The sequence below is a fragment of the Lathyrus oleraceus genome, chromosome 2 (assembly GCF_024323335.1).
Source record: "Lathyrus oleraceus cultivar Zhongwan6 chromosome 2, CAAS_Psat_ZW6_1.0, whole genome shotgun sequence".
Taxonomy (NCBI): Eukaryota; Viridiplantae; Streptophyta; class Magnoliopsida; order Fabales; family Fabaceae; genus Lathyrus; species Lathyrus oleraceus.
The window spans coordinates 74,038,251-74,051,360 of record NC_066580.1 but is presented as its reverse complement, the minus strand read 5'-3'; the positions used below and the strand labels follow the sequence as shown (position 1 = coordinate 74,051,360).

Sequence of the window (13,110 nt, the reverse complement as noted above, 5' to 3'; positions counted from 1 at the left end):
TCGATATCTTTTAAAACTACGCGATAGAACTGTGCACTTGCAGTTTGTATCCCATTCTCGACTCACACAGTCGAGCGATCAAGTTTTTGGCGCCGTTGTCGGGGACTTTTATTCAATCGATATCGTAACTCTTCCGTTACGCTGTAGAGACTAAGGTTTCTTTTTCCTTCTATTCTTTCTTTCGTTGATTTGTATGCCACGCACTCGCTCTCAAGGCGAACCGCTCTATTTACGAATCAACGATATCGAACTATATCTCCGAGTCTTACGACGAATTCGGGAATATCGTGCTGAAAACAATCTCCCTCCTATAAACCTTCCTGATATCAAAAACATTTTTCCTTCTTTAACCGAGATGGCAGAACCAGCTCGTGCTCTTAGAGATTACGCCGCTCCATCGCAAGATGAACCGCATTCAAGTATTGCTCCGCCCGCAATCGAAGCAAACAACTTTGAACTTAAACCTTCGTTGTTGCAGGCTGTGCAACAGAACCAATTCTCTGGAAATCTTACCGAAGATCCAAACCTTCATTTATCCGTATTTGTTCAATACGCTGATACTGTTAAAGCTAATGGTGTCACTTCAGAGGCAATTCGACTTCGTCTTTTTCCTTTCTCATTAAGAGATAGCGCTAGAAGATGGCTTCAATCTCTCCCTTCCAACTCAGTCACCACATGGAACGAGTTGAAGAGAGTTTTTCTTGCCCGATATTTTCCACCAAGCAAAACAGCTATGTTAAGAGCCCAGATAAACGGATTTAAACAGAAAGACAATGAGTCTCTTTTCGAAGCATGGGAAAGATACAAAGACATGATGAGACTTTGCCCACACCATGGTTTGGAAGACTGGTTAGTAATTCACACATTTTATAATGGTCTCTTATACAATACAAGGTTAACAATAGACGCCGCTGCAGGTGGTGCACTAATGAACAAACCTTATGCTGATGCTTACCAGCTTATCGAGAGCATGGCCCAAAACCACTATCAGTGGGGAACCGAACGAACAACAGTGGAAAAACCTCAACCGAAAACTGGCATGTACGAGATAAGTAACCTTGATCACGTTAATGCAAAAGTGGATGCTTTGGTCCAGAAGATTGAAAGTTTAAACGTATCACCTCCAACCGCCGTGGTTGCTATAACTCAGAATTGCGAGGTCTGTGGAATCCAAGGCCACACTCCTTCGGAATGTCAACTCTTGACTGGAATCCAAACAGAGCAAGTAAACTATGCTCAAGGAAGCCCCTATTCGAATACCTATAACCCAAATTGGAAGAACCACCCAAACTTTTCATATAAGAGTAATAATGCTCTATACGCACCTGGACAGTCTCCGAATCAAACCCCATCTGTACCTCCGGGATATCAGAAACCGAATCCTAACAATAATAACCCTAGAAAATCCAACTTGGAAATCATGATGGAAAACTTTATAGCTTCCCAACAACAAACCAATAAAGATTTCTTAAACCAGAACATACACACTGGCGAACAACTTAAACAACTAGCAAGCAAAGTAGATGCCTTGGCTACCCATAACAAAATGTTAGAAACACAAATATCTCAAGTAGCTCAACAACAAGCACCTACTGCTGCACCAACTGGTACATTCCCTGGACAGCCCCAACCTAATCCGAGAAGCCAAGCTCATGCAATTATATTAAGAAGTGGAACGGAAGTGGAAGGACCGTCTGATCCAAGGATTGAAAACCAAAACCCTAAGAAATCTACTGAGGAAAGTGAACCTAAGGAAAAGGAAGAGAGTAATAAGGATACCCTAGAAAAGAAGGAACCTTATGTACCTCCACCACCTTACAAACCACCTATACCTTACCCTCAAAGGCTTGTTAAAACCAAAGATGTAGGCCAATTTAGAAAATTTGTCGATCTCCTTAAACAATTAAACGTTACAATTCCGTTTACCGAAGCTATTACGCAGATGCCCTCATATGCTAAATTCTTAAAAGAAATTCTTTCTAATAAAAGGAAACTTGAGGATAGCGAAACCGTTACACTCCCTGCCGAATGTAGCGCTATAATCCAAAACATGCCCCCTAAACTCAAGGATCCGGGTAGCTTCTCTATACCCTGTCACATAGGAAAATTTGTCATCGACAAAGCCTTATGCGATTTAGGAGCCGGAATTAGCGTTATGCCCTTATCCATATGTAAGAAACTGGAGATGGGAGAATTAAGACCGACCAAAATGTCTGTGCAATTAGCAGATCGTTCCATCAAATATCCTGTAGGAATCCTTGAAAACGTTCCCGTACGCATAGGTCAGTTTTACATTCCCACCGACTTCACAATTATGGACATTAGAGAAGATGATACTACACCTATTATACTAGGAAGACCATTCTTAGCAACTGCCGGTGCAATCATAGACGTAAAACAAGGAAGACTCACCTTCGAAGTAGGTGAAGAGAAAATTGAATTCATTCTTTCCCAATTCTTGAAAGCACCTGCAATAGAAGATACATGTTACTTCATGGATATCATCGATGAATGCATAAAAGAAGCAGAGTCAGGAGAAGACAAATCATCAGACTATCTTTTAGAAGACAAATCTAAACAATGCTTAGCAATAACACCGGACCCTACGCAGTGTCTTAACAAACCAACCCCTGATTTGAAAACACTTCCCAAAAATCTGAGATATGAATTCCTAGACTTAGAACTTGAACGACCTGTGATAGTCAATGCAGATCTAGGAAGACTCGAAACAGAAAAACTCCTACATATCTTAAGAAAATATCCAACCGCACTAGGATACCACATAACCGATCTTAAAGGAATAAGCCCTTCTATTTGTATGCACCGCATCATGTTAGAAGAAGACGGTAAAACCTCTAGGGAACACCAGAGAAGACTAAATCCGATCCTAAGTGAGGTAGTAAAGAAAGAAATAACCAAGTTATTGGAAGCAGGTATTATATATCCTATATCTGATAGCAAATGGGTCAGTCCTGTACACGTTGTACCAAAGAAAGGAGGCATAACCGTTATTGAAAACGAAAAAGGAGAAACTATAACTAAACGAATCGAATCGGGATGGAGAATGTGCATTGATTATAGAAAACTAAACAAAGCAACCCGAAAAGATCATTTCCCTTTACCATTCATTGACCAAATGTTAGAACGATTAGCTAAACATTCACATTTCTGTTATTTAGACGGTTATTCAGGCTTCTTTCAAATACCAATTCACCCTGATGACCAAGAAAAGACAACATTCACATGCCCTTTTGGTACCTTCGCTTATAGACGAATGCCGTTTGGTCTGTGTAATGCCCCTGCAACTTTTCAAAGATGCATGATGGCAATTTTCGCCGACTTTCTCGAAAACATCATGGAAGTATTTATGGATGACTTTTCTGTATACGGACAAAGTTTCGAAGAATGCCTTGAAAACCTGGAAAGAGTTCTTGAGCGATGTGTAAAAGTAAACTTAGTACTTAATTGGGAAAAGTGCCACTTTATGGTACAAGAAGGCATTGTTTTGGGACACATCATCTCGAACAGAGGAATTGAAGTAGACAAAGCCAAAATAGAGGTAATCGAAAATCTTCAACCCCCAAGAACCGTGAGAGAAGTACGAAGTTTTTTAGGACACGCCGGTTTTTACCGACGATTCATCAAAGACTTCTCTAAGATAACTAAACCCTTAACCGGACTATTAATGAAAGATGTTGAATTCATATTCGACGATAACTGTTTAAAAGCATTTCAAACTCTTAAACAAGCATTGATCTCCGCACCCATTATGCAGACACCAGACTGGAATGAACCATTCGAAATAATGTGTGATGCCAGTGATTATGCTGTAGGTGTTGTTTTAGGACAAAGAAAGGATAAAAAGCTTCATGTTATATATTACGCTAGCAGAACCCTGGATGAAGCGCAGATGAATTATGCCACAACCGAGAAAGAACTCCTAGCAGTGGTATTTGCGCTAGATAAATTTCGTTCTTACTTGGTAGGAGCCAAAATAATAGTTTACACTGATCACGCTGCTATCAGGTACCTTCTAACAAAAAAGGATGCTAAACCTAGACTCCTAAGATGGATCTTGCTACTACAAGAATTCGACTTAGAAATCAAGGACAAGAAAGGAACTGAAAACGTAGTAGCAGACCACCTCTCTAGACTTGAGAACCTTGAACCAGAAAGAACATCCATTAATGATGATTTCTCGTATGACAAACTCATAGCTACTTTGAAAGAGAACAACTCCGACATGCAAGTAGAAACCACCTTAGCTATATCTGTCATACCATGGTACGCTGATCTAGTCAATTATTTAGCTGCCGGAATAATTCCACCTACTTTATCTTACCAGCAGAAGAAAAGATTCTTCCACGACATAAAACACTATTACTGGGATGATCCCTTACTTTTCAAAAGAGGCCCCGATGGTATTTTCCGTCGATGTATACCCGAAGAAGAGGTAGAAAATATAATCCAACACTGTCACTCTGCGCCTTATGGTGGACACACAAGTACATCCAAGACCTGCTCTAAAATCCTACAAGCTGGCTTTTATTGGCCAACTATATGGAAGGACGTACATGCGGCTATTAAGGAGTGTGACAGATGTCAACGCACGGGAAACATATCTAGACGTGACGAGATGCCACAAAAAGGTATTTTGGAAGTAGAGATTTTTGACGTGTGGGGGATAGACTTCATGGGACCATTTCCACCCTCCTTCGGTAACAAATACATACTCGTGGCGGTTGACTACGTATCAAAGTGGATCGAAGCTATAGCTTCTCCAACTAATGACACCCGAGTAGTAACTAGACTCTTTAAAAATATAATATTTCCGAGATTTGGCATCCCAAGGATAGTAGTCAGTGATGGTGGATCGCACTTTATATCCAAGGTACTCGAAAAACTACTACTTAAATATGGAGTGAGACATAGGATAGCAACACCTTACCACCCTCAAACCAGTGGACAAGTGGAAGTATCTAACAGAGAAATCAAGCAAATACTAGAAAAAACGGTCGCCACTTCAAGGAAAGATTGGTCATTGAAACTACCAGAAGCTTTATGGGCATACCGAACTGCTTATAAAACCCCCATAGGGACGACCCCATTTAAGCTCATTTATGGAAAATCCTGTCACCTCCCGGTAGAATTAGAACATAAAGCCTATTGGGCTATTAGAAATTTAAATCTGAATTACAAAGCCGCCGGTGAAAAGAGAATCCTTGACATAAACGAATTAGAGGAACTCAGAAGAGACGCCTATGAAAATGCCAAAATCTATAAAGAAAGAACAAAACAATGGCATGACAAGCGTATATCAAGGAAAATCTTCAAGCAAGGCGACGCAGTACTTTTATTTAACTCCAGACTAAAATTATTCCCGGGAAAACTACGATCCAGATGGTCAGGACCTTTCCATATCACTAAAATCTTTCCCAGTGGAGCGGTAGAAATAAAAGGACAATCTACAGAACCGTTCACCGTAAACGGGCAACGTCTGAAACATTATCACTATGCGGAAACCAACGAAGATTCGCAAATTCTACACTTAGACGAAACGCCCCCAGGACTCATAGACTATATTTAACAGTTTCTTTGTCGAGCTTGCGACATTTAAACAAAGCGCTTAGTGGGAGACAACCCACAAATTAATTTGCTATTTTATTATTTTGTTATTATTATCATTTCTCTATTTTTCTCTTAATTATTCTTTTAATTTCTATTTAGTATTCATTATTGATTTATTCAAAAAGAAAAAAAATATATCCATATAATAATAATAATTCTTTTTCTTCTTTCGGCATTTGGCCAAATCCTGACTTAAACTCATGTTTTCTTTTCTCTAGTTAACACTAACCAGATGGGACATTTTGACCGTATGGGTATCAAGTTCAGAGGAATGGCTCAGAAACGAAGGTTTGAAGAACTAGCCACTAGAGAGATGCTACCTAGTTTATATGCTGATGATTGGGCTATGACTGCCCTTGGACTGAGACAGAGTGTCCTGTTTTTGCTGAATCAGATAGGATGGGAGACCTCCCCTATCCTGAGACATTTCACCACCTACCGGAGACTCACACTAGAATTCCTTAGTTCATTAATCTATCTACCTAGCCATGGAAAAGGAATTACCAGAGGATTTATCCAGTTCAGAATGTTCAACATGGAGTACCAATTTAATATTAGAGACTTCACCAACCTTTTGGGTTTTCCTACCTCCTTTGATACATTCACTATAAGCCAGGAAGAACTTTTTGAATATAGAGAGCTGGAACACTTTTGGGGTAAGCTGACTGGAAATGATGAGCCCGAAGAACATGAGTTTCTCTCTGGAAACATACATAACCCGGCTTTTCGCTATTTCCATAAGATCCTGACCCACACTTTATTTGGGAAGAAGCCAAATAGTACTTCAGTTTCACGTGATGAACTCTTCATCATATTTTGTGCTTCCCAGAACCGTCCAGTAAACGGTGCTACTTTTATGTTAGCTAATTTGGACCACCTTATCCAGGATGAGCGAGCACCCATTAGAATAGGTGGCCTGATAACTATGATAGGTAATGCTATTGGATTACGTCAGCCTATGCTTGACCTGAACCCTTTTTGTGGCATTACTACTCTGAGTATACCTTTCCTCTTCAACACTATGTTTATAGCAAACATAGGGTCTGATGAGTTCGAGCTTATTATTGATAACCAGGTTCTCTGCCTATTCACCATGCCCGATCCTAGAACTAGTGTTCATAACCAAAGGAACTGGCTCTATAACCTGAATGAAACCCCAACTCCTGCTGGATCCACTGAATCCATCCAGGATTATGAGATTTGTGATGACTATGAGCACTATGTTGACCATATCTCTCTTGCTGAATCTGACCCTCAGACTCCATCCGGCTACTATGATATTGATCCTCCTCCTCAGCCTGTCCTGACCGAAGAATCAGCCATGCCTGATCTCCGACATCATATGCCAGGAACAGATATTAAAACCGTCATTGAAGCTTTGATGTCAGAACAAAACGCCCTCAGGGAAGATTTCCACAGCTTGAGACTTGCAGTCCTAGAACACATGAGCAGCACGGCAAGTCAGTTACGTATGTTACGGCATCATGTTAACTCTTTTGCTCCTCCGGCCAGAGATCCGAAGATAGATGGAATTTAGTTATTTTTCTTTCTAAGTTATTTAGTTTTAGGCTAGATTTTTTTTTCATTAATGTTGTTTGAATTCATGTTTATTTCTATTTCATTTCATTATTTTCCCTTCCTGTAATACATTATGATCCTTTTTATTGAAGCTGTTTAGTTAATTTTATTATGCAACGCCTGTTACGCTCTACTGTTGTTACCCATTATTATTATACAAAGCAAGTAAGCATGCACAATGCATTAAAATTGCATACTAAAAAATGATCATAAGCAAAATGAAACATTTAAAGACCTACCAAAGTGATTCTGTGAAGCGCTACTAAGCCTTGCCAAAAAGGAGGTGTGACGAGCGTCACACACTCCATGACGAACGGCACGCAAAAAGCCTGTTACGAGCGTCACACCCCTGTGACGAGCGTAACACCCTTCAGACAAGTGAACGTTAAGGAGCCGTTGGAGACGAACGTTACACTTTAATTCTTTACATTCCCCATTCATTTTTCATTTACCACACTTAATTACTTTTCAACCACTTTTTCTTTCAATCTTCCAATCCTTCCCCTATAAATACCTACCAAAACTTCCTTCATTCACCACAAAACAATTCTCTCATATCAAATACATTTCTTTTTCTTTCCAAATCATCCCTTCAAAAATTCATCAAAATGGCGGGAAATCAAAATTTCGGAAATATCATCTTCCGATCCGGAGATGACGACTATCAGCAAGAGCAATTCGAGCGCTTCCAGCAGCGAGGCGTCGCTCCCACCAGGTACCCCGATTTAACTTGCTTGCAACAATTAGGCTTACTCCAAGGTATCGAGTGGATGCTCCGTAAAGCCGATTTAACCTTCCTTTGCACTCATAACCAACCCACCTACCCTTCCCTAACCTTAGAATTCCTAAGTTCTTACGACTACACCACTCCCGCCGGTGAAGGTGAATTTCTAACCGGTACGGCAACCTTCCGTATGTTTAACACCGAGTACTCTCTAACCCAACGCGAATTGAGTGCCATGCTACAATTTCCCACAGAAGGTCTGCTGCATGCCAGAATCCCTCCAACCTCAAACTGGAACACAGTTCTAGTTTTCGACCTTTTTAAGAAAATTTCCGGTATAAATACCTACAACTGGGAAGAACTCCTTCTCTTCCACATCCATAACCCCACCATCCGTTATTTTCTCCGTATCCTGCAAAACACACTTTTCGGAAGACCAAACAACAGTAAGGTTAACTCGAAGGAGTTATTTTTCCTCCAGTGCGTTTTCGAACCGGATACTAAGGTAAACGCCGCCTCTTTTCTCTTTCATCATATCCGCACCTTATGTGCTAGAGGCCGGCAACCCTTTATAATTGGTGGATTAATAACCTCCATAGCACTTGGCCTGAACCTAGGGGATAAACTCCAAACTTTAGAATCCTTACCTCCCCTGTCTATGGATATCAGCTATTGCCGCTCCAGCCGCCTGATTAAAAACAGAGTAGGCGGAGGCTATTATCTTATGGTGAACAACCAAGCAGTCCCAAGTGTTGTGCTACCCAATACCACCCTAACCGATGTCACAAACCCGGACCGCCACCTCTACGATCTTAGCGCTCCTGAAACAACCGAGCCTTCACAAACAAACCAGCAAACAGATGAGTTTGCAGAAATGGAACAAGGTGATCATCCGCCAACACATCAATCAGTCCCGCTAAACCCTTCCAGTAATGCAGCCGGCCCATCCTCCCAACGTCGTCGACGAAGACGACCTGCGACCAACGACGACATTATGGATGCTATCGATGGTATGCAGGCACAGAATGCAGATATGATGCAGATGATGCGTCAAATGCAACAGCAACAGGATGCTCGGAATGCCATAACCGACCAGCGGTTTACTGAGTTGTTCAACAGGTTCGACAACTTAGACATCCGTCAAAGATCACCAGGTCCAAGAACCAGAGGCGGAAGGCAGCCTTAGTTGTTATTTTCTTTTTCCTTTCCATCTTGTATTTCATTTCCTTAAAACATTGAGGACAATGTTTAGTTTAAGTATGGGGGGGAAACAATATTCTTTCCATTCTCATTTTTTTTCAAGTATGCTATTTTCCCTTTCATTGTTATTTCCCTTTCTTATTATGAAAAAAAAAAAAAAAAAAAAAAAAAAAAAATATTATTATAATATATATTTAGTTTAAGTTAAGTTCCTAAGTGTGAAAATTTTCTATTATCTATTCCCCTCAATTTTCTTGAGCCATAACAAAAAAATTTTAACACACCCAATAAGTATAAAGGTCGCCTACTCTATAAAATTTGAGTGAAATCAAAACAAAATCATTACCATAACAACGCTCTGAGAACCTCAATATGTTAGATCAGGATAAGTACCTATTATACCGATTCCTTGAACTTTTAGTTCTATGGCAACCCCAAGTAGTTTATACAGAAGTCAGCACCATCTTAATAGCAAACTACGTGGAGAGCCGATGAATATAAGTGAATGATCCCCAAAGTAACCTAAGATACATAAATATATCAAGAAATGCACTAATTAAATTAGGTGATCTTTACCAGATCATTTAATCTAAAGGTTGCAGATCATGCAAAAGCACAATACGAAAGACCCATTACGAGTTGGTTCAGTAGGAATCTGGTACTGAACTTGGTAGGGCGGACTACGGTTCGATCCCCCGCAATTTGCAATGGACTGAATAATGAAGTTATCCGACTTATGTACCAGAACTTCTAGCTAAAAGCGAATCATAATCACTAACCGGTTACTCCACTATGTGCGCGAAAAGATAAAGGGCTTAATGTGATTTCGCTAGAATGAAAACGGGTAAAATAAGACTAAAGGAACCAGGATAGCTATCATAGTGTACTTGAAACTGATTGGCATAAGGTAGGGTTATCTAAGTTGTAACGGTAGTTGTTGATGTCAAGATTAAACTCAAGTCCTCCTAAACAAAAATCCATTGGCAACCTAGTACGAATTGATGTGTGCTTTAAAATTTCATCTGGCTAAAACTTTTACTATACTGAATTTTGCTTGAGGACAAGCAAAGATTTAAGTATGGGGGAGTTTGATAACACGAAATTATATCACATTTTAAGACTTAACTTAATTAGATTATATTATCATTTACTTTAATTTATCCCATTTTATCAGATATTATGCAGTATTTCTTTTCTATTTACATCAGGTACCCATTTTGAAGCAAAAGTGAAAAAGGGAAGAAAAGGAGGTGTAAAAAGCAATAAAAAGGAAACAAATAACCAAGACCAAGCCCAGCCCAAAAGAAAGCGCACGTTGCCCCTGTGACGGGCGTCACAAGGAGTGTGACGAGCGTCACACTAAAAGCACTCCTGTGACGAGCGTCACACATGGTGTGACGAACGTCACACCAGTCCTCTATATTTTTGGCGCAAGGAACTCAACTGACCACGTTGAAGCCTACTTCCACGCACGCTTAACCCTCGGAACGAGACCACGCACACGGAAACCCTTGAAAAGTAGTTACACCAGCAGCTGTATAAATAGCAGCTAATTGGGAACTTTCAAACACACAGTTTTTGCACGCTCAGTTTTGCGGAAGCTCTGCCAAATTTATTTTTCACGCCTTTGCTTATTTTTCTTCCTTTCCAACATTGTTCATTTTGTTTATTTCTTTTGCAAGTTTTACTTTCTCTTTTCCCCTTGCAATTTATCTTCCCCGTTTTTAGCTTTTAGATATTTTTCGCGTAGTAGTTTCTACACCGGAAACTACTGTGCAACTTTATACCGGATTTAACCTTACGTTATATTCCAGTTTTATTTCCTTGATTTAATTTACTGTTTAATTGAAGAATCCAAGAACAAATCCTACCGGCTTGTGGTGGAGTGTTCAAGACCATTGTATTACGCATTCAGGTTCTTTAATCGTTATTTAATTTTTAATGTTTTATTCTATTGTTTATTCATATTGCCTGCCTGGAATGAGTCTGTTTATGCATGATATAAATTCTTATTTATTTAGCATGTCTGGCTAATTTGCCTAGGTATCGGTATGTAAAGTAAGCAGAAAAAGGGGTCGAGACTGAGTCGGTCTATCTAAACTTAAAATTAGAATCAATCTTTTTACGGTCTCAACTTACAGGTTTAATAACAAGATTTTTTACAAAAAGTAAAGAACATAAAGAAGTTAAAACAACCAGAGCGAGAGTTTGAGGTTTTGACTGGACAGTGTGAGTTAGGCATTAATTCTAGATCAGGGCGAGAGCAAGTTTTAGAGTCAATTAAATTCTGACCTTTTCCAAAAAGTATTTTTAAAGATCGAATGTGAGGACGAGAGTTAAGCATTTGGATTTAATCATATAACCTAAGTCAACAGAGCGAGAGTTTGAGATAAGGGTGTTTAAAACGGTCAGTATTTTCTTAAAAAGAGTTTCTGCAACTTTATTGCTTTCAAAATATGGTTTTTGACTTAATTATAAGTGACAGCAACATTAATATAAAATCATGGTTTATTCAACAGAGCGAGAGTTTGAGATAAAACCTTTAACCAATAAAGTTAACTGAAACGATTTATTTTAAAAACCTGGAAACCGACAAAGACTTGATTCCCTAGTTTTGACGAACTACATACCGATATCCGTTTTATTGATATTTAATCTAGATATTAGTTTAGCTCTTAGTTTTTCCCCAAACAATCAAACATTTTCACCTTAGATTTACGTAGTAACTTTAGATAACGGTATATCGATTCATAAGTCCCTGTGGGATCGATATCTTTTAAAACTACGCGATAGAACTGTGCACTTGCAGTTTGTATCCCATTCTCGACTCACACAGTCGAGCGATCAAGAACCCGATAAAGCAAAGACCTTGCCTCCCGACTGGTTCTCTTTCTTCGGCTTAGGACACTGTGGACTGATATGACCCACCTCTCCACAGTTGAAACAAGTCACAGTCTTCAACCGGCACTCTGCAGCCAAGTGACCACCTTTTCCACACTTGAAACACTTCTTCTCATTACTGGTACACTCATGGATACGATGTCCAGCCTGACCACATCTGTAACACTTAGCAGGGGCACTAGAGTCTCCCCCACTAGGCCTCTTCATCCCACTCTGTCTCTGGAAACCTTTGCCAGCTGCATACGGTTTCCCACGATCATTCTGATTCTTGCCTTTCCTATCAACCCTTTGCTGATAGCTCTCCGCTCTGGCCTTGGTATCCTGTTCAAAAATCCTGCAACAGTCCACCAAGTCAGAAAACACTCTAATCCGCTGATATCCAATAGCCTGCTTGATCTCGGGACGTAGCCCGTTCTCAAACTTCACACATTTTGAAAATTCCCCAGCAGCCTCAGCATAGGGAGTGTAATACTTCGACAGCTCTGTGAACTTAGCAGCATACTCAGTAACAGACCGGTTGCCCTGCTTCAATTCTAAGAACTCTATCTCTTTCTTTCCTCTGACATCCTCTGGAAAGTACTTCCTCAGGAATCTCTCCCTGAACACCGCCCAAGTGATCTCAGCACTCCCAGCAGCTTCCAGCTCAGTGCGGGTAGCAACCCACCAATCATCTGCTTCCTCTGACAGCATATGCGTACCGAACCTGACCTTCTGGTTATCGGCACACTCAGTCACTCGGAAGATCCTCTCGATCTCCTTCAACCACTTCTGAGCGCCATCTGGATCGTATGCTCCCTTGAACATTGGAGGATTGTTCTTTTGGAATTCACTCAGTTGACGAGCAGCTCCTAATCCCACAACATTCGGATTCCCTCCAAGTACTCCAGCTAGCATACCCAGAGCCTCAGCAATCGCAGCATCGTCTCTACCTCTTCCAGCCATCTCTATTCTGAAAACCCAACAAGCTAAACAATAAGTACTGATAGGGTTACACAACACCTATCACGTACAGGGGAACAGAATAATTACGACTCGACTCGACCGACTATGCTCTGATACCACTAATGTAACACCCTTCT

The 13,110-nt window shown here is 40.3% G+C and overlaps 1 pseudogene; it reads right to left on the bottom strand.

The window, feature by feature from the left end:
* Positions 1–740: 740 nt before the first annotated feature.
* Positions 741–840, bottom strand: LOC127124080 (uncharacterized; annotated as a pseudogene).
* Positions 841–13,110: the final 12,270 nt, after the last annotated feature.